Source organism: Pteronotus mesoamericanus, unplaced genomic scaffold (genome assembly GCF_021234165.1).
Source record: "Pteronotus mesoamericanus isolate MK-2021 breed Mesoamerican mustached bat unplaced genomic scaffold, CSHL_Meso_final scaffold_99, whole genome shotgun sequence".
Taxonomy (NCBI): Eukaryota; Metazoa; Chordata; class Mammalia; order Chiroptera; family Mormoopidae; genus Pteronotus; species Pteronotus mesoamericanus.
The window spans coordinates 2,494,681-2,514,676 of NW_026555330.1; positions in this window are offsets into that span (position 1 = coordinate 2,494,681).

The window sequence follows — 19,996 nt, forward strand, 5'->3', positions numbered from 1 at the left end:
TGCTGATTAGAGTAGAATAATTCAATTGTGTCCATTTTCTCATTCCACAGGTATTTACTTAGCACTATTTATTATGAGCACTGTGTCAGGGCAGAGGAACACAGCAATGAATAAGACAGATACAGTTCCAGTTCTGATCAAGTTTATACTCTAATAGAAAGATACAGTTGGTTAACAAGAAAACAAATTGTTGGGAGGTCCAAGATGGCGGTGGCATAGAAGGATGCTGAACTTGTCTTCTCTTTGAGCAAACTCAAACATACATGTATATAGAGAGCAATTACTCCTGCCAGACAACTTAGAGCTGAATGAATGGCTTCTGAACAACAAAAAAGAAAAAGAGACTAAATAGAGAAGGCTGGGAAGCCAGGGAGCCCTCTGGGAGCTGTGGGAACTCTCTGGGCCAGAGAAGCCAGTGATCACCATTGTTTACATCCCCCTCCATTCAATGGGGCAGCAGGAGCTCTATTCTGGTGCTTTGGTCTATCTGCAAGGTCACAGCAGTGCACTCACAGCTACATTGCCTGAAGCCTTTTGTCTCTGAACAAAGGTAACAGGAACAACAGGATGTCACAGCTTGCACCTGACGGCCTTGCCAGAACCACTCCAGCCAAGCCAGTGCCCCAGGTGCTACAACCACCTGCCTGGATCCAACTAGCTTCTCAAAACTACCCAGCACATATAGCCTACTCAGAGGTTGTGTCCATGCAAGACCACTGTCTATACAATAAATAAGAGAAAGGCTATAGAGAGAAATCTGGGAGCCACAGGAGCGCTCGTTGGGGGTGGGGGTGGGGGGCTATGGGAATTCTCTGGGGTCTGTGGAGTCAGTGATCAACATTGTTACATCCCCCTCCACCTCCATTTGGTGGGTGGGGGCTCTGTCCAGGTACTCAGGCTTACCTGTAAGGTCTTTGCAGTGCATCTCCAGACACATCACCTAAGCCTGGTTCTAAACAAGGGGAACAAACAGCATCAATAGAACACACACCTGGCCTCCCCACCTGGATATCTGGAGCAACCGCTCAACCCCTATGGCCTGGGCAAAACCACCCAGCACACCCAGCTGCGCAGAGCCTCTTCTACATAAGGCTACTTTTTCAAGACTGGGAGAGATAGTTCTTTTGCCTAATTCATATAAACAAACATAGAAAGTCAAACAAAATAAAAAGACAGAAAACATCTCTCAAATGAAGGAACAAGAAAAAACCCCAGAAAAAAATCCTAAGGAAATAGAGATAAATAATTTGCCCTATAAAGAATTCAAAGAAACAGTTATATAAATGCTCACCAAATTTGTGAGAGTAATAGAGGAACTTAGGGTGAACTTTAACAAAGAGAAAGTATAATAAATAACCAGCAGACCTGGAAAATACACTAACTGAAGTGGAAATACATTAGAAGGAATCAACAGCAGATTAGCCAAGACAAAAGAATGAATCAGTGACCTGAAGACAGACTACTGGAAATGAACCAATCACAACAGCAGAAGGAAAAAAGAATTTTACAAAATGAGGATAGCTTAAGGGGCCTGTAGAATAATAGGCCCCTTAGTATTAGTAGAATAATAGTTTTGAATTTCATTCAAAAACTGCAGAATAGACATTTTTTTTTCAAGTGTACATGGAACATTCTCCAGGATAGATCACATATTAGGCCACAAAACAAGCCTCAATAAATTCAAGAAGACTGAAATCTGTATATATAGTATCTTTTCCAACCACAAAGGCATGTAACCAGAAATCAACTACAGGAAGAAAGCTGAAAAAATGCAATACAGGAAACTAAACAACAATTACTAAACCACCAATGGATCAAAGAGGAAACCAAACAGGAAATCAAAAACGATCTTAAAACAAATAAATATGAAAATACAACTTTTTCAAAATGTGTGGAATGCAGCAAAAGCAGTCCTAAGATGGAAAGTTGATAGCTTTACAGGCCTACTTCAAGAAACACGAAAAGTCCCAAATAAACATTGTAACTCTACAGCTAAAGGAACTAGAAAAATAAGAACAAATAAAACACAAAGTAAACAGAAGGAAGGAAATAGGAAGATCAGAGCAGAAAAACAAAATAAAAATTTAATAAACAATAGAAAAGATCAATAAAACTAAGAGGTGGTTCTCTGAAAAGACAGACAAAAATTGACAAAAAATTAGCCAAACTCATCAAGAAAAAAAAAAGAGAAAGCACCCCAGAAATAAAATAAAAAACGAAAGAGTATGTATAACCAAACAATACAGAAATACAAAGAATCTTTAAAGAATACTATGACAAACATATGCCAACAAATTAAACAATCTAGAAGAAATAAATATAGAGAAAAAGGAAACCTCATATACTATTGGTGGGATTGTAAATTGGTGTAGCTACTATGAAAAATAGTATGAAGATTCCTCAAAAAATTAAAAGTAGAGCTGCCATACAATCCAGCAAATCAACTTCTGGGTGTTTATCCAAACAAAACAAAAACACTACCTCAAAAAGATATATGCACCCTTATGTTTATTGCAGCATTACTAATATCCGCCAAGATATAGAAGCAACCTAGATGTCCAGCAACACATGAATGGATAAAGAAGATGTGATATATTACTGATATTGCAATATTATTCAGCACTCAAAAAAGAACAAAATCTTGCCATTTGCAAAAACATGAATGGACCTAGAGGGTATCAGGCTAAATGAAATAAGTCTGACAAAGAAAGACAAATACTGTATGATTTCACTTACATGCAGAATCTAAAGATACAAACAGATGAATAAACAAAACAAAACACAACAGGAAGAGACCTATAGATATAGAGAACAAACTGATGGTTTGCCAAAGAGGAGGACTGTAGGAGGATGGGAATAAAAAAAAACAAATAGATAAAAAGGTGAATGAGTGAATGTCCCTTGTCCTGAGGAGGTCAGTGTATGTTGAGGGGGAGAGATGCGTAGCCATGAGGACAGAGATTAAAAATGAGCTGAGGAGATTTAAGAGGACTTTCAGAAATTCACCCACTCATTGAAGACACATTTATTGAGCACTCGGGATATGCATGGCACTGTGTTAAGCCCTTAAAAAATTTTTTTTAAACTTCCAAACTAAAATGCCCTTTGTGGCAGAGGAATTGATACCTGAGTACATTGCTGTCTGCAGAGGAGAAAAAGAGAAATTAACCCATGTCTCCATTGTAGGGTCAGCCAGGATAAAAACAATTTTTAAAAATCATCAATGAAAAAGAAAATATGAGATGATGATAGATCCAAGTGAAATATGACAATGATGAGATAGAAGTTGTTTAGAGTTGGGAAAAAAGTTAGTTTGTATTAACTAAGGGAAGTCCTTCTGAGAGGTGATATTTGAGATGAGTTATGAGAAGGAGTCAGCCACGGGAATAGCCAGCAGCTGAGCACTTCTGGCTGAGAGAACAGCAATTGGAGAGCCAGGAGATGGGAATGAACTTGGCCTCCTATAGAAACAGAAAGAAAGCCAGTGTGACGGGAGTGGAGTAAATGAAGGGAAGATTGGGTAGCCAGGGAGTGATAGGGAAAGAAATTAGAGAATTACATGTAGGCAGGGGGCCAGATCTTGTAGGGCCTTATAAGGATTTTGGATTTTATTCTAAGTGCAGTGAAAAATCAACTTGGTAGGGAAATAATCCTGAAGGCAAATGACTGTCTCTTTGTCCCAGGTAGCATAAATCCCTCATTTAAATAGTCTAAAGATCCAGGATGTTAATGTTTCTGAAAATGAGATTTGCAGATAACAGAGGACATCTTTTGATTTGGTTCACTTAACTTATCTTTCCCATTTCTTCCGGTACCCTGTTGGCTTACTCCAAGCTACACAAGTCAAACAAACAGAACCTTGCTCTCGCTGGCCTTACAGGTACGCACATCACCTAGGGTTAGGCAGTCACAATATCCCATTCTTCTGACCACAGCAATTGGCCAAGACATGGGCATATGACTTAAGCCAGAACTATCACAGTTGTTCCTCAGGACGAGTTGGATACCGGAAGGGAGGATCTCTCTCTTTCCTCTGGAGTCTCTGCGGTGTGAGGATACAGCTTGACAACATCTGTGGCTATTTCCTCCCTTTCCCACTCCAGGTTCGCTTACACCTACGTCCCCTACATAGAAACCCTCTGTGCAGTTGGAAAGAATAGGCAAACACCTAGCATAAAGTTGAACAATAAAGAGGGAGAAGAGATCTGCAACTGGCAACTGACAGCGCTTTCTGACTCTCAGGGATCCCTGAGGCCAATCCCTTCCTACAAGTTCCTGGTTAGAGTGCCTGATCAAACAAAGGCCCCTTTTTGCTCAAGGGAATTTGAGTTTGGTTTCTGTCACTCATAATCCAAAATCCAAAATCCAAAGAAGTCTGACTATTACAGCACGTGAAAAAGAGGGAAAAGAAAAGTCAGTTAATACTGACACACGCAGAACTCTCTTTCACCACTAGAAATAGGGGTATGGGAACTGATGGGGTGGACACCGCTGAGACTTCAGACCCCCACCCCCAACAACTACTACAAAGAAACTGATTATCTGTAAATGCTTCATTGACCATCCACACTCTCCCATGCCTTCCCTCCCATTGTGTGCTGGTGACCTGGCTTTTTCTGGGGAGGGCGGGGGTGGGAATACTGATCTGTAACATTAAGCAATTTCTGCCCTGTACGTTCTTTCACTGTAGCAGACTGAGCTACCAACAGTCTGCCAAGCAGCTAGAAAATTCCCGAAGCTGGGAGTTGGCAAGGAGAGCCTTCGGCACGCCATTGTTTCCCCTCTCTTTCTCCAGAGAAGCTCTCTCCGCACTCCCGTTTCATCTCACTGCCACGTGAGGGCTCTCCCTCTGCCACTTATCGCCCACAGCTGCACCTGGGGTTTCTGACCTGTGACCCCTTCTCCTTTCTGCTGAACCTCACCAGCCGTATCTTCCTGTCCAAGGCCGGCAACACAAGGTTATTGGAAAAACTAGAGGCTCTGCAGTCAGATTTAGATTCAGTCACTTGTGACCTTGAATCATTTGCTTAATTATGTTGAGCCCTGGTTTCCTAATCTATAAAGTGATAAAAATAATGCCTCCCTCCTAAGGAATATCATGAAGTCGATGAGACAAGGGATATAATGGATATAAGAAATGCCAAATTGAAGCTTTTGTCTTTCCCTGGCCCTCAAAACGTGACAATTCCTCATCTGTGGCCCCAGGGCGTCCCCGCAGTGAGTTGTGTGCACAGCTGCCCAACTCTCCTCCGGGGCAGGGGCTTTTATCTTACTTATCTTTGCACCCAGGTCCTAGCTTAGTGGCTGGAACCCAGTAAACGCCCAGTGCGTGTTAAATGAATGCTGTCTTTCTTACCCACTTTCTATTTGATCAGGAGGAGGGCTGGGACAGAAAGAATTGGGCCACAGAAAAAAATGGTAGGAAGGGGTTCGGGGCCGGGAGACCAGCTGGTAAGGATGTGGGCCGCCAGCGCAGCAGTTGGGCAAGGGTGGGCAGGGCTGCGTGGAAAGCTGATCTGTTAGCATATGGATCATTGAGCTCTCCCACTGGCTCAGCTCATTAGTTTACTTGGTACACAGAGCTAAACAGAGCCCAGGGGAAAGATAATTCACTCTACAACATTCACTCTTTTTTCCTCTCTTGTTTATCTTAGTTGCTGGTACTCTTGTCATATCTTGAAGTTTCTTTCACTGAATGCCTTTTTGGTTTAAAGCTTTAAGTGATTTTTTTCCCTTCCTGTCCTGGAGATATATGAATGGGAGCCAATAAAATAGGAGCTCTCTTTTTCCTTCACAGCTCCGAAAGCTTTACATAAGTGTTTCTTCACTTCTATTTTATGGCCAGGACCAGATGCGGAAGTGCTAAAATATTTTGATAAGAGCTGTTCTGGCAGTAGTTCTTGCTTTTACAGCTACCAGAGGGAAAGAGTTAGCTAGGAAGGCAGCCCACAGAGGGCAGACAGAGAAGCTATGAAATCTCTCCACTGACTGAGATTCTCAATTAGTTTTAAAATCAGTTGGATGGGGAGAAAAAGAAAGTGTTTGGGCAATATCACTCTCAAAATGAAAAACACTAAATAGACTTGAAGGCCATAAAATAATCCCTAATATTTATGGGTGCGGATTCCTTTGAAGTTTATAAAATGCTTCAACATACAAACTGATATCCTGAGACCTCTTGAGTTAAACACACACTTCCTCACCTCATAGTACCTATTAGTTTGGAAGTATTAGTATCCCCATGGAACATTTGAAACTAAAGCCCAGAGAGGGTAAGTGACTTGCTCAAGATTGCACAGCTAGTACGGGAAAGAGCTGAGTGGAGACTTCAAAGGCCCAGCCTAAATCATTTAGTGACAGCTTCCTGTCCTTTGGGCCTTGAAGGTACTTATATCTGCCCTTCAGGATATGTTCATACTTAGGTTTTTGTGGACAAAGATGCTCTGGATGTCATTGTTTTCCAATCCTTTGAATCTACATGTCATGTAAATGTAGACGGTGGGAACTGGGACCGTGGGGAGCAGCTTTGGGGCGTGTCCAACCCACGGCCCACAGGCCACATGTGTCCCAGGATGGTTATGAATGCGGCCTGACACAAAATCATACATTTACTTAAAGTTTTGTTTTTTTCTTTGCTCAGTTTTTGTTAGTGTTTATGTATTTAATATGTGGCCCAAGACAACTCTTCTTCTTCCAGTGTGGCCCAGAGAGGCCAAAAGGTTGAATACCCCTAATTATTGATAAAATTAAAATTCAGGTTTTCTGAGTCTCAGGCTAGGATTCTATTTATTCATTAGTTTGTTCATTCATTAGCCTGATGTTGTCTACTGTATGCTTAAGAAGTAGCAGAAGAAGAAAAAAAACTAAACAGGGAAGCTACTTAAAGAATTGGCCCATAATGATAAAATAAACTATTTGTTGAATGGGCCATGATATGTTGGCAACTATAGGAAACATGTTGTTTTCCAAAGGGAGAGGGGAATTTAGCTTGACAGAAGGGAGGATAACCAACATGGGAATAGTAATGAAATAAAAATTCTGAATCCAATTTCCTTTGGTGAGATGTATTAGATTTTAATTATCTAAACCAAATGGCTGAAGCCCATTTAAAACCAGATCAGCTAAATTTTGCTGTGTATTTACTTATGTAATGTCTTCCTTCATTTGCCACCAAACTAAAAACTCCTTTATAGGAAACTGAAAATTACTCATTTTGGTCTCCTCCAAAATGCCCACTGGCAGAGTGCCTGGCATATAAGAAATGCTCAATAAATGCTTATTGAATTAAACTAAAAAGAAAACATTCACTACTTAGCAATTCTACCCTCATTCCAGGAGAGAAAACATGAATGTGATGCCATGCTCTATTAAGTGCAAAAGTGAAAACAAACGCCACCTCTAGGTTGCCGGTTTAAGAATTTGAGGACATCTGTAACAGCGTCAACAACAACAGCAGCAGCAAAGAATGTAGGAACTCCGGAGTGAAGCCTCTCCACAACGGAGAACTGCCTACACAGCATTTTCTGCGTCAATGTTTACTATAACCATACCACAGAATAGCCCAAAGCTTTCCTATTTTAATTTCAACTTTTCTAAGACGAAAGAATAAAAAACTCTCTGAAAACACACAGTCACTCATGATATTTGATTCCAACTGAAAGTTTTTATTTTAACCTACTTATAGTTGAGGTAGAAGAACTTGGGAATTAGAAGCAGTCTTGTTACATTTCCTGGATCTGGTCAGGGTATTTTAGCGGGCAGAGAATAGGGGACAGGCAATATATCCTATCTTTGTCTTTCCCACAGACAGAACCACTTATGTGAGGCACACAGAGGTCAGGCAGATGTAAAGCAAAAATACAGTCTTTATTGTTCATGAGGAAGGTGTTTGAGAAGGTGGTTTGGATCTGTGAGCTGGTGTGCTTGCTAGTGGCCTGGCCCAGATTACGTTTACCCCCACCCTGCCCTGGCAGCCTTAGTCAGAGGCGGGCAGCCTCAGGCCACCGGTGCAGGGGCCTGGCTGGCTGAGTAGAGGAGACTGCGTGCGTGGCCCCTGCAGGCATGGAGATCTCAAGGGAAGAGTGAGATGGGCTGACATAAGTGTACCCAGTTGGGTCTTTTGGGTAGAAAGTCGCTCCTCTTTCCCTGGAAGTGGGAAGGAAAGGGTCTTGGAATGTTATTCTCAGGATGGCCCCTCCGCCCAAAACAATGGAGAGCAGAGACTAATTGTTCCTTCACTGTATGACATATTTTACAATAGATGTTCTCTGTTGCCAGTACCTTGTAAGTAATTTGAATTTTATCTTTTAGCAATGATTTATTAAGTCCTTTGTGCCAGGCACTACATTAAAAGCTTTACATGTGTCAGCTCATTTGATCCTGAAAATAACCCCATAAGGGAAAACAGTTAGGCATTTCCTCAGTAAGTTAAATTTGGAATTACCATCTGACCCAGCAATTCCACTCCTAGCCCAGAAGAACTGGAAACAGGTGTTGAAACTAAAACTTGTACATTGACATTCATAGCAACACTATTTACAAGAGCTAAATGATGGAAACGCCCCAAATGTATACCAACAGAGGAACAGGAAAACAAAATGGGGTGTATTGCAATGTGATATTACTCAACCATAAGAAGAAAGAAGTAATGGCACATGCTACAACATGAATAAATCTAGAAGACAGTGTGCTAAATGAAAGAAGCCAGGCACAAAAGGCCATAGACTGAAGGATCCTACTTGTATAAAATATCCAGAATAGGCAAATCCATAGAGACAGGAAGCTGATTCATGGTTGTCAGAGGCTAGGGGAGAGGGAAATGAGGAGTAAGTGCTTCATGGATACAGGGTTTCCTTTTGGAGTAATAAAGTCCTGGAACTAGACAGAGGTGACGGTTGTACAATGTTGTGTACTAATAGCACTAAATTGTGTGCTTAAAAATGATTAAAATGGTAAATTTTGTCATGCGCATTTTGTCACAATAAAAATATAATCCTAGGAGCTAATTGTCATGATCCCAACTGTACACATAAGAAGACTGAGGCTCTAAGAGAGATCAAGAACATTACTGTTGGATGGGTCTAAATTTTGTGTGGTCTGATTTTTTTACAATTTAGGGAAACTTGTTTAAGAAAAATAATATGAAATTATGGTTACAAAACTGCTAGAGTACCTCCGAATGTCTTGCAAAGGGTCTTTGCAAAGAAGGACTCTGAAGCTTAGGCCCTATTGACTCGATTTGCTGTTAGTAGATAGAATTGGAAAAAGAAATTAATTTTTTAAATTTTAACACCATTTTCAATAACAGCAAAACAGCATGTGATACTCAGGAGCAAATTTAACAGAATATGTGCAAGATCTCTACACTGGAAAACATTCCTAAGAGAAAATTTAAATGACCTAAATAAATGGATAGAAAACCATGTTTATAAATTGGAAGATTCAATATTGTTAAGATGTAAATTCTTCTCACATTGATTTATAGACTCATCACAATTCTAATCATGACCCCACCAGGGTTTTTGTAGAAATTCTCAAGCTGAATCTCACATGTATATGCAGAGAACCTAGACTGCACGAAGAAATGCTGAAAAAGAACAGAGTTGGAGGACTTCAATTGGCTTTAGCACTTCCTATGAAGCTGCACTGTGAAGACAGTGTGGTGTTACAAGAGACAAGTGTGTCAATGAAACTGAATAGAGGGCCCAAGGATAGACCATTTACACATGCAGGCAATTGACTTTCCACAAAGGCACTAAAATAATCCAAAGGGGAAAGAAAAGTGTTTCCCGCAAATGATGCTGGGACAACGGGACATCTACATGGAAAAGTAAATAGGTAGGACTAGATTTGACCCTAGGTTTTTCTGTCTTTCCACTTCCCTCCACCTCTCTGTTCCCACCCTTGCCTTGTTCTTGCCCTACCTACCCTCTCTGGCTGCAGTCTTCAGAAAAATGAATCTAAAGCTTGAGACAATGGAGCAGCCAAATCATAGTGTCGACTGTTGGTAGGAAGTGTGAGGGAGTGGCGTTGTGACTCTGAAGGAGTTTACCTGCCTTAGGTCTTAAGGAGCCTGGGTCTGGAGGTGCCTGGGACCCTGTTGCCTATTGTTAGAAGGGGAGTTGAGAAGTCTGTCCAGAGTGTTAAACTAGAACGTCACAGTATTGAATGCCCTCTTACCGTCAGTGCAGTGATCAAACCTCCTACCAGAGGCCACCTGGTAGAGCAGAAAGATTGCTAAACTCACCCTCGGAACGCTGGGGATCTGTTCCACCTCTGCCTCAGTGCGACTTTGGGTGCGACTCTTTAACCTCTGTGACCCTTAGTTGCCTCATCTGAAAAATGGGGATAATAAACACCTCCTCTACCATACCCCACTGAGCTGCTGCTAAATTCAAATGAGATAGAATATATAAGTATTCTTTGGAAACTATGAAATATTATGTAAATGTAATTGATCTCAGTTCTGTGTGTACTTTTTGAAAACTGAAATGAGTAACATTACCTTCTGTTTAAAATTCAAATCTACATATCAAGTTTATTCTATAATTACTTTTCTTACTCCTTTTATGTTTACAACAGAAATCTTAACATTCTAGCAATGATTCAAGATTCCTTTATTAAATAGCTTTTGAGTCAGATACCTTTTCTAAAATTTCATTTATTCATTTCTTTCATTCAATGAGTTTTCTAAAATTTCACTCAATTAATTCACTGATTTTATTCAACAAGTTCTTATCAAGCCTCTACTATGGGCAACACAGTATGCTAAGCATGAGGGGTGAAGGAATGAAAAAGACTCGATATCTCTCCAGAGAAGCTGAGTCTGGCAAAGTTGCACACACAGCCCTAAAGAGCCAATTGCGATATAAAGCCCTGGAGGCCCTAAGGAGCCTGTTCACAAGGCACTGCCCTGGGGGCGGAGCTTCTAAGCCTGTGAGGCTCAGAGCAGGCTCCACAGAGAAGGTGATGCTCTGAGCTGGGACGTAAAGGAGAATGAAGGCTTCACCAAGACAGTCTAGAGTGGGTGGTAAGGGCATTACAGTCCAGAGAGCCATCTATACCAAGGCGTGAAACAGCCTGGCAAGTTGGAGAGTTGCAAGAGAGTGCAGCACGCGCAGGATTTAGTGTTTGAATCAATGTGGCCAGAGAAGAGACGGGAGAAGCTGTGGGAACCAGGCCACGGAGGGCCTCAGTCACGCAGAGGAGTGTGGTGGTTGTCCTGTAGATGTCAGAGTCATGAAAGCCTTCTAAGTAGCAGAGTAATAAAATCAGCCTTACTGCTGAAGTGCTCTTCTGAACTACGGACACTCCGCTGTTAGAGATACTCCCGCTGGATGCTAAGGACATGTGGGTTTGGGGGGCAGTGTGTCCTCCCAAAATACCTCTCCGAAGTTTTCATGATAAAGCAACTTCTGGGCTGGGTATGTCATGTTTGAGGGTCATGCAGCAATGCTTATATTCTTAAGCTCTCTGAGGAAGCAACTAGGAATTCCCTGGTGAAGTTCTGGAAGTTTCCAAAATGAGGACTGACAGTATGAACCATGTTCTTTGGGTCCTACCCCTTAGTTTACAGTGTTCTCCTCCAAACCTCTATGATATAAGCTGATGGGAGCTGGGACCTCATGGCTCTCCTCAGGGTCAACAGGGCTCTGTGCTCCTTCTGCTGGGGACAAATGAAGGATTCTGGAATTTTCCATTAGCTCCTACATGAGATTTTGTGGCTTTCCATTTAGAGACCCTAAACTTTTCTAATTGTCCTACCATGATATAGGTCACCAGGCCTTAAACTTGACCTTAGGAAACACTATTCCAATCCCCCCTTTTCCCTGGTTGAGTTGAAATGAAAAAAATCTGCAATGTTTCCTCCCAGTGTCCTGGGTGGGTGGCCAGATGGCATTGGAGAAAGCAATACTTGAAGAGAGACAAGCTGCTGCGTGCCATACCCCCAAGAAAGTGGAAACAAACTTTGGAAAAAGTTAACCGCAAAAGTGGCTGCCTGGAGAGACACCGATTGAAAGGCCTGCAGTTGTCAGAAGCGAATATAATTAAGAACTTATGAGCCTTGTTCAATTAAATGTTCCCTTTATGTCTGACTGGCATTTCTTGGACATCATTGCTGAAAGGGAGGAACTTGTGGCTAACACACGGCACTCTTCTACATGAATGACAATTAACTACCTCCAGCTTCCATGGTTACTACACCCGATCAGGATTTATCTCGCTCTCTTTAAAACTAGAGCAGGTCTGAAATGTTTCCTTTGTTAACCCATTTCCCTTTACTTGGAAGGTTAGCACTGCAGCCCACTCAAATCCCAAGGTGCCCAGAGTCCTCTCGAGACCAGAGCGAGGTCGTTAAGGGTCTGCCAGCAGAAACCGACGCCCTGCCTCTCATCCCCAGGACGCTCCTCCGTGATGGAGCCTTGTCTAACGATGTGAAACAATGAGATGCGGGGAAGGAAGCTGAGTTCCTCACAGGCTGTCTGGCCTGAGGGACTCTTCACTCTCCTGATGGCATCTCTGCAGTGGGGACCGCCTAGGCCCTGGGCCCAACCGTCCCCCTGGGCGGCAGGATGGGGACTTGTGCTTCACCTGGGGGCCTGGACTGGTCACAGGCTGCTCAGCCCCGAGTCCATAGGTGCACTCACGATAGGCAAGTCTGTGGCCTCACAGGAGGAGACTGCAATTCAGCGCAGTACTTGGAGCCGAGTTATAATTATCATCACAGGAATTCGCATACGATGAATTCTTAATTAGCTGATAACGAAGTTCAAGAGAGGACACCAGAAACAGCAGAGCAGAGATAATCCAAAAAGCTCATTTCAGATGTATATTCTTTTTCATCCAACATTTATCCAGGGCAGTGAACTTATTCTCTAATGGTAATAATAATTCTTGTTAGTCATCACAAGATCAAAAATTGTGTTAACTATGTATGGTGACAGGTGGTAACTAGACCTACTGCGGTGACCATTTCACAGAATATACGAATGTCAGATCATTATGCTGTCTATACACCTGAAATTAGTCTAATGCTAAATACGTCAATTACACCTCAGTAATAAAATTTCATGTTGATGCGTCGCCCTTTCATATACATCAGTGGTTTTCAAGGCTGTTTTCAACAGCAGATCCATAGTTTAAAACGAAATGTCCTTTGCAAGCTCAGTATATAAAGTGGATTAAAGAGCTGCCCTGGTGTAGTGAGGTAGGCGGGTGGGGGGGAAGAGTACTGGGCGGGGGGTTCTCCTGCTCTCCTTCCCTCGTGGCTGCGGCTCCTGAGGCGCCACTGTGGAAGTCTGGAGCCTGAGGAACACAATTCGGAGACCACTGACATCTGTGGGCTCTTGACTCTCACGTGCCCTGTGAGGCAGAGGGGCTGGGGGTCCCCTCCCTTACTTTACAGGTAAGAGCAGGCCCAGGGAGGCTCTGACACACAGGCCACCACCAGTGGAGCTGGGACTTGACCTTGTGTAAACCCTGCCCTTTGCTCACGTCCCCAGTCTGCCCTCTCACGGTGGGATGCCATGAGAAGAAAATTCTCTAAAGGGCAATTCAGGGATAAGGGACACACAGTCAGTTAACCAGAGAGGGCACCTTCCACGTTTGCTGAACTGTCCTTTCCTCATTCCCGGAGCGATGAGTCGGCCCCAGCCTGATGATGACAGACAGGTTGCAAGGAGTGCTGTTCTCTTTGACAGTTCACCTTTAGTGATTGGAATTCCAATTTCTTCATAATTTCTGTCACTGCTTGGTTATGTCTAAATATTTAGGCAGATCTGTCCAAAGTGGATTTGTCTGTTTGATATGTCACATATATTTATGCATTTTGATTGTCAGTCAGGGAAGAAACCACGCCACAGAAAACAGATGTGATCTGACAGTTACCAAAACATGGCTCTCCCTTCCTGGCATTCCCTGCTCCTGTCAAAGGCGGAACTGGATTCTCCCCATGGACTACAGACTCCTGCAGACCTTGGCCACCTGGCATTTACCTTGCACACTCATGGTCTGTGAGATCTTAGGCATATGCATGGCTTTAAACACTTTCCCAAACTCTGGTGAGTCTACATCCTCTGCCCTGACCTCTCTCTGAAGTTCTGGACCTATATTTCTTTCTTTTCTGTTTTTTTTTTTTAAAGATTTAATTTATTTATTTTTAGACAGAGGGGGAGGGAGGGAGATAGAGAGGAAGAGGAACATCAATGTGTGGTTGCCTATCGCATGCCCCTTACTGGAGACCTGGCCCGCAACCCAGGCATGTGCCCTGAGTGGGGATCAAAGTGGTGACCCTTTGGTTCGCAGGCCGGTGCTCAATCCACTGAGCCACACCAGCCAGGGCTGGACCTACATTTCTAATGACTTAGGCTATGGGGACAAGATTGCCCTATGAGAGGGCAGCAATCAGGGACGGTCACACTCAGACTCTGAGCTGTTGATTCTTTTCCCTGGGTGCCCACCCCCGTGTCCCTTTAAAGCAGGACAGGAATGACACAAATGAGAGGCTGAGTTTTGACTTCTCCCCAGTAAAGACACATAAACAAATAGCAGACACCTATAAGACATAAAGGGAAAAAAAATCAAAGATAAAAGTACCCAGATAGCTGAGGAGGGCCACTGCTAATAACAGAAAGGTAATAAACCCAGTTACCCATACTACATGGGATAGACAGATAAAAAACTTGAAATACTACCACATTTCAAGGGATATTGTTAACTAAAGTGAGTATAATAATTTTTTAAAAACATCAAGTAAAAATACCAGCTAGGAAAAATATAATAGTTTAATTAAGGAACTCAATGGATCACAGAAGAGATACAAATTTGAAGTAGTAAACAAAAAATTAGGTTGAACAATATCTCACAAAGCATCAAGAAGAAATAAAGTGAGAAAAATGTATTGGAAAAGGTAAAAGTAATGAAAGCCAGATACAGAAACGTTAACATCCGTGCACAGGAGTCTGAGGAGGAAGATGCAGCGGGCTCTGCACTCCGGCCCCAGCAGCACCTCTCTCCCAATGTGTCCTTGGTCCCCTTGCACATGGACGCTGAGCTTGTCACATACCTTTGACCAATGGCACATCAGAGATGGATTAAATTCACCTGCCGTGATGTGGGGAGGGGCGTGCACCTGGGATCATGTGACTCGTTTTGACTCCTGTTACATCGGTCAATTTGAATTTCAAGCGAGCAGAGGCTCAAGCGCTTGGGCGTCCTTCCCTGGCCACGTGACGAAACCCAGTCCAGGTCCTTGGGGCTGAAAGCCCTCGAGGCCAAGTCATCCCAGCTTCTGTCCGCAGCACTGTTTTGTTTTTTTAAGAAAATTTTTTAGGGGTTTTATTTCCTTGACAGGAAGCAGGAAGAAGAGACAGGCTACCCTTTGCTTTTGTGGCCGTCCATTTTACCCCTCCTCACAAAAGCCTTCTAGCCTCGCACAATATTAACACACCAACTCCCTGCCAGCCTGGGATTCTATCTCCCTGTCTCTCAATAATGTTGGGTGGGAAATGACCCATCCAGAGCACTTCTCTTTTTGTATCTTTTAAAAATTTTTCTTCACTTTCGACTCTCCCTCTGAAGGGGAGTTGGCCAGATGCTACCATAAACCACCACCTGGAGCCTGAGTAGACCCTTCACATGCTCAGCTTTAACACCTTTGTGAAATTCCCTCCTTCTGAGGGCAAATACTTGTTAGTAATTAAATCCTCTGGCTCTCAGGACTGTCATATGTTCTCAGTCTTCCCTGCGTAGCCTTCTAGTCTGGTGGCTTTCTTCTTGTTGGCTTGTTTTACTATGTTAGTTGTCTATTTCTGTTGGGGGCACCAGGGAGATTAAAAATCACGCAATCATAGCCACCACCTTGCCTCTATTCTTCTTCTAGCTCCATTAAAAAAAAAGAAAAGAAAAGAAACAAAACTTCTTCACAGAACAATTTTCTAACACACTCCACTGAGAAGATTCTTTCTTGCTCAAATACAATCCAGAGCTTTCTTTTCCCCATGGAACAACAGCCGAAATCCCTGAGCCCCGCCATTAATTTGGCGCCCCGTCTTAGGCAACCTGGTTTCTCACTTCACTCACTGCCTTCCCTGTCTCAGAGAACAGATGAGGCTCCTTCCTGTCACTACTTCAGGCCCTCTGCTCAGAATGTGTCCATAACCCATCCCAGCCCTCCCCTCTAGCTTTCCACATCGTCACCGTTCTCCGGGGACCAGTTCAACTCTTGCCTTTTCCAAGACTTCCCCTCCCATCCTCTCCCCTTTCCACATCTCATGGCTGTGAACAGTTACATTTAATGAGCACTGATATTTAAATGCCAGGCCCAGCACAATGCTCTACATACTTTATCCTAGTTAATCTTGGCAAGAACTTTATGAGATCCTACAGTTACTACCCCATTTTAAGAAAACAGAAACTTAGAGGCTAAATATAACAAAGACAAGGTAACACAGTGGCAGAATCGGGATTTAAACCTCCATTGTGTCTTCAGACTACTTCCCAATCATTTTGCTACATGGATCTGAGTCATGGCAACTGTTAACTTTTTTGGTGAACATCCTCCCAGACATTTCTTTCTCTTTTTAGATATACAAATACATGCTCTCTCTCTGACAGAAAAAGGTGAAAAGGTTTTGCATAAATTTCATATAAAATTTGCATAAATCACTCCCTTGATTCTAAAAGTTATTAGCTATAGAACCAAGAGCAGTCCTGTCTAGTTTGCCTTCCAATTAGATTTTAAATTCCTTGGTGGCCTCTTGCTTCTGGATATCTCCCTCCACTGCAATTAACTCAGTACTGAGCACTTGGCAGGCGTATTACAAAGACTTGTGGATGGACTAAAATACAAGGGATGTAACTGCAACAGGCCAATTTGCAGATATAGCTACCAATAAGTTGTCACAACGGCCTACGGGGCCAGAAGCAATGTCTGTTACCTCTCTCCAGTTGCACGTTTCTAGGTGACTTTAGGCAGATACTTAGTTGGGGAGGTTAAGAAATGAAGCTCTTGTCTCTGCAGCTGTCAAGGAAGGCCGGGCACATCCATCATGGTCATCAGCCCACCCCCGAGGAGGGGGGTGCAGAGGAGAAGGGAGGTAACATCTATCAACTGCTCCGAGTTTCCTGCAGAAGCCAGACCACACAGGTATAATTTTTTTGTGTAATTGCCAAGGGGCGGAGGGGACAGGAACAGGAGCCGGTCCTTGTGCTCACCCAGCAGGATGTGAAAAATTCAGCTGGGTTCTTTTTATAGTTTCAATCATCCTGGTAATGAAGATTCTGCAATTAGAACTCAGCTGGCAGTGTGCTGGGGGGTGTGAGGCAGAACAGAGTCCCGGGTCTGCAGGGGGGCAGGCCTGCTTTCAGGAAGTCTTGAAAGCGCCGCTGGGAACAAGTGAGGTGATGTAAGGATGAGAGCTATTTTTATGGACCATTTTCTAGCCATAATCACTCCTTAAATAAGTTCCACTTGGGCATCACAGCTCTCACATTTTATTTTGACTTCCTCCAGCTCTCCGTCATCTGTATGAATGGAGGGGGCTATTAACACGGGTAATAGAAACAGCGACAGTGCATTTATTTAAGATGCCACAAATCTGGAATTTATGATCATTTCACGTAGGCTGATTGCAGTTTACTTGCATATATTCTATGAAGAAAGTATTTGTTGAAAAATATTCAAGGTGCGTTATTAGACTACTTAAGAGGACACTGTTTTCAAATACGTAAGCATAATGGTAAGGATATTTTTATCAAGCACTTACTCTTTGCCAGGCACAGTGCCAAACCCTTCACGGGTATTATTACTCATAATCCTGTTAGTCCCCTTATTAGAGGCACTGTCACCATCCCCATTGTACAGGTAAGGGAGTGGGCTCCTTGTCCAAGGTCACACAGTCAGGAAGTGGCAGATCCCGGCCCAAACCCAGCCCCGCCTGCCGTGGCCTCTCTTGCCCTTGAGCGTGAGGAGCAAGCCGGTGCCGAGCCAGGCTCCTCTAATCACGGAACCTCCCGGCGCTCCGGCCTGGCGCGGCTGTTAGCGCGCCCAGCTGCGGCAGTGCCTGTCCAAATCTGCACAGTAAAGGGTGGGGGCAGCATGAGTCTCTCGCTAAACTATGGAGTGCCTTCCTCCTTCCTTGCCTGTGTACGCACCGCCTCGTTCTGAATTTAACACTCACAGAAACTCCTACACTAGGACAACCGTTCTGTCTTTCTACATTGTATTATAAAAACAGAAAACACAAATGGACATTTCTACCCTGACAAGCTTACCTGGTGAGCTAGGCCGATTCTTCCTGTCCCTTCCTCAGATATAATCTCTGGGGTCACTTATACACAGACTGCCAGGCATGGGGCAGTGGAGGAGCCATGAAAATAAGAAGAGAAAGAAAGAGAACTTACTGCTTCTCATTGCTCCAGTAGTGGAAAACAATGACCTGCTTTATACTTTTCAGCGGAGGGTCAAATGGACAGGCCCAGTCATGAATATGTGAACTTGATTCTGTCACGTGAGGACCAGTATTGCTCTATGGATATATGTTACTCCGATAAAATGTGCCAACATTCTAGGTCAGGCACAGCCACCACAGAAGATGAGTAAAGGTACACACACACCATTCTCCTGGTACCCTAATCCTGAAAATCAATAGTCAAAGTGTGAAATTCCACTTATCTTTGTAGCAATGACAATGCAGCAGGGTTTTCTAAATGACATTTAGTGCCAAACTCTAGAAATTCATAAACTAATGAGGCTTCCCTCTGAAGGCAAGGCCGCGGAAAGTGGCTGAATTCAGGATTCAGTTAAATTAAGAGAAGATTCTGAATGCTTTGTAAAATCAAATTCACTAATTCTCCCCCCCCACACACACACATTTTACCAAATAAAAAAGCATTGTGAAGAAAGGCTAGTTTGGCATTAGTCTGTAATTTTGCAGAAAGGCCTAAGTTACAACAGAAGGAGAAACCACAGTACAGTTTTAAACCTGGTGAACTCAGCCCCTCCGCGCAGACTATCCAGAACAAATCTTTAGTCTCTGGCTGATTTAATCTCTGATGGATTTGCTTTACCTTCCCTTAGTCTCCTACATCGAGTAAATGAAAAATATAAGTTATTTTTATTCAAGCAAATCTATGATGGAAAAAAAATCTGTATTTAAAAAAATCACCAGTTACATTCCAAGAACAATTATCTGAAGGGCTCACTTGTGCCAATATTCATTGCCATTTGTGTGACTAATGGAGAGCTGACTGTCCGCAAGTTGCACCTGATAAATATTGGCACACACATATGCAGAAGTTGTGGAAACATAAACATTTGCCTGACTTCACTTCAGGTCAGGCAAGTGGGTTGCCTGAGTTCAGACCAAGGTTGGCTATGGTGGTGGATGGGCTTGGAGTTTGAATGAGTCCTAGACTAGGGGTGGGAGCCAGGGTAGGAAGGATGGTCTGCAGAGGTGGGTTGGCGGTGGGGAGGGAGGAGCAAGAACCCAATTAAACTGTGCTGGAAATAAACGGCTGCCAGCAGCGAAAGGTAAAATGAAGGGCGGTGCGGAGCTGCCACCAGGCCATATGGCAGCATGTTGGGAATTAGGATAAGATGTGCCTCTGAGTGCACGCAGCCTGTGCCCGGTTCACAGCTCAGCAAACACACTGCTGCCTGGGTTCCTGCCCCACCTGTCCCCCAGGCTGCGTGCTTGTGTTCAGGATACAATCTGCACAGACAGAGAAGGTTGCTCTGGAGTCAAGAGGGAGAGCTTGGAAAGATCCTCTGAGGGGTAGCCTTGGAAACTTTGGGAAACTGTTATAAAAATAAAATTAAGTCCTGGCTGGTGTGGCTCAGTGGATTGCATGCCGGCCTGTGAACCAAAGAGTCGCCGGTTCGATTCCCAGTCAGGGCACATGCCTGGGTTGTGGGACAGGTCCTCAATGGGGGTGCATGAGAGGCAACCACACACTGATGTTTCTTTCCCTCTCTTTCCCCCTCCCTTCCCCCTCT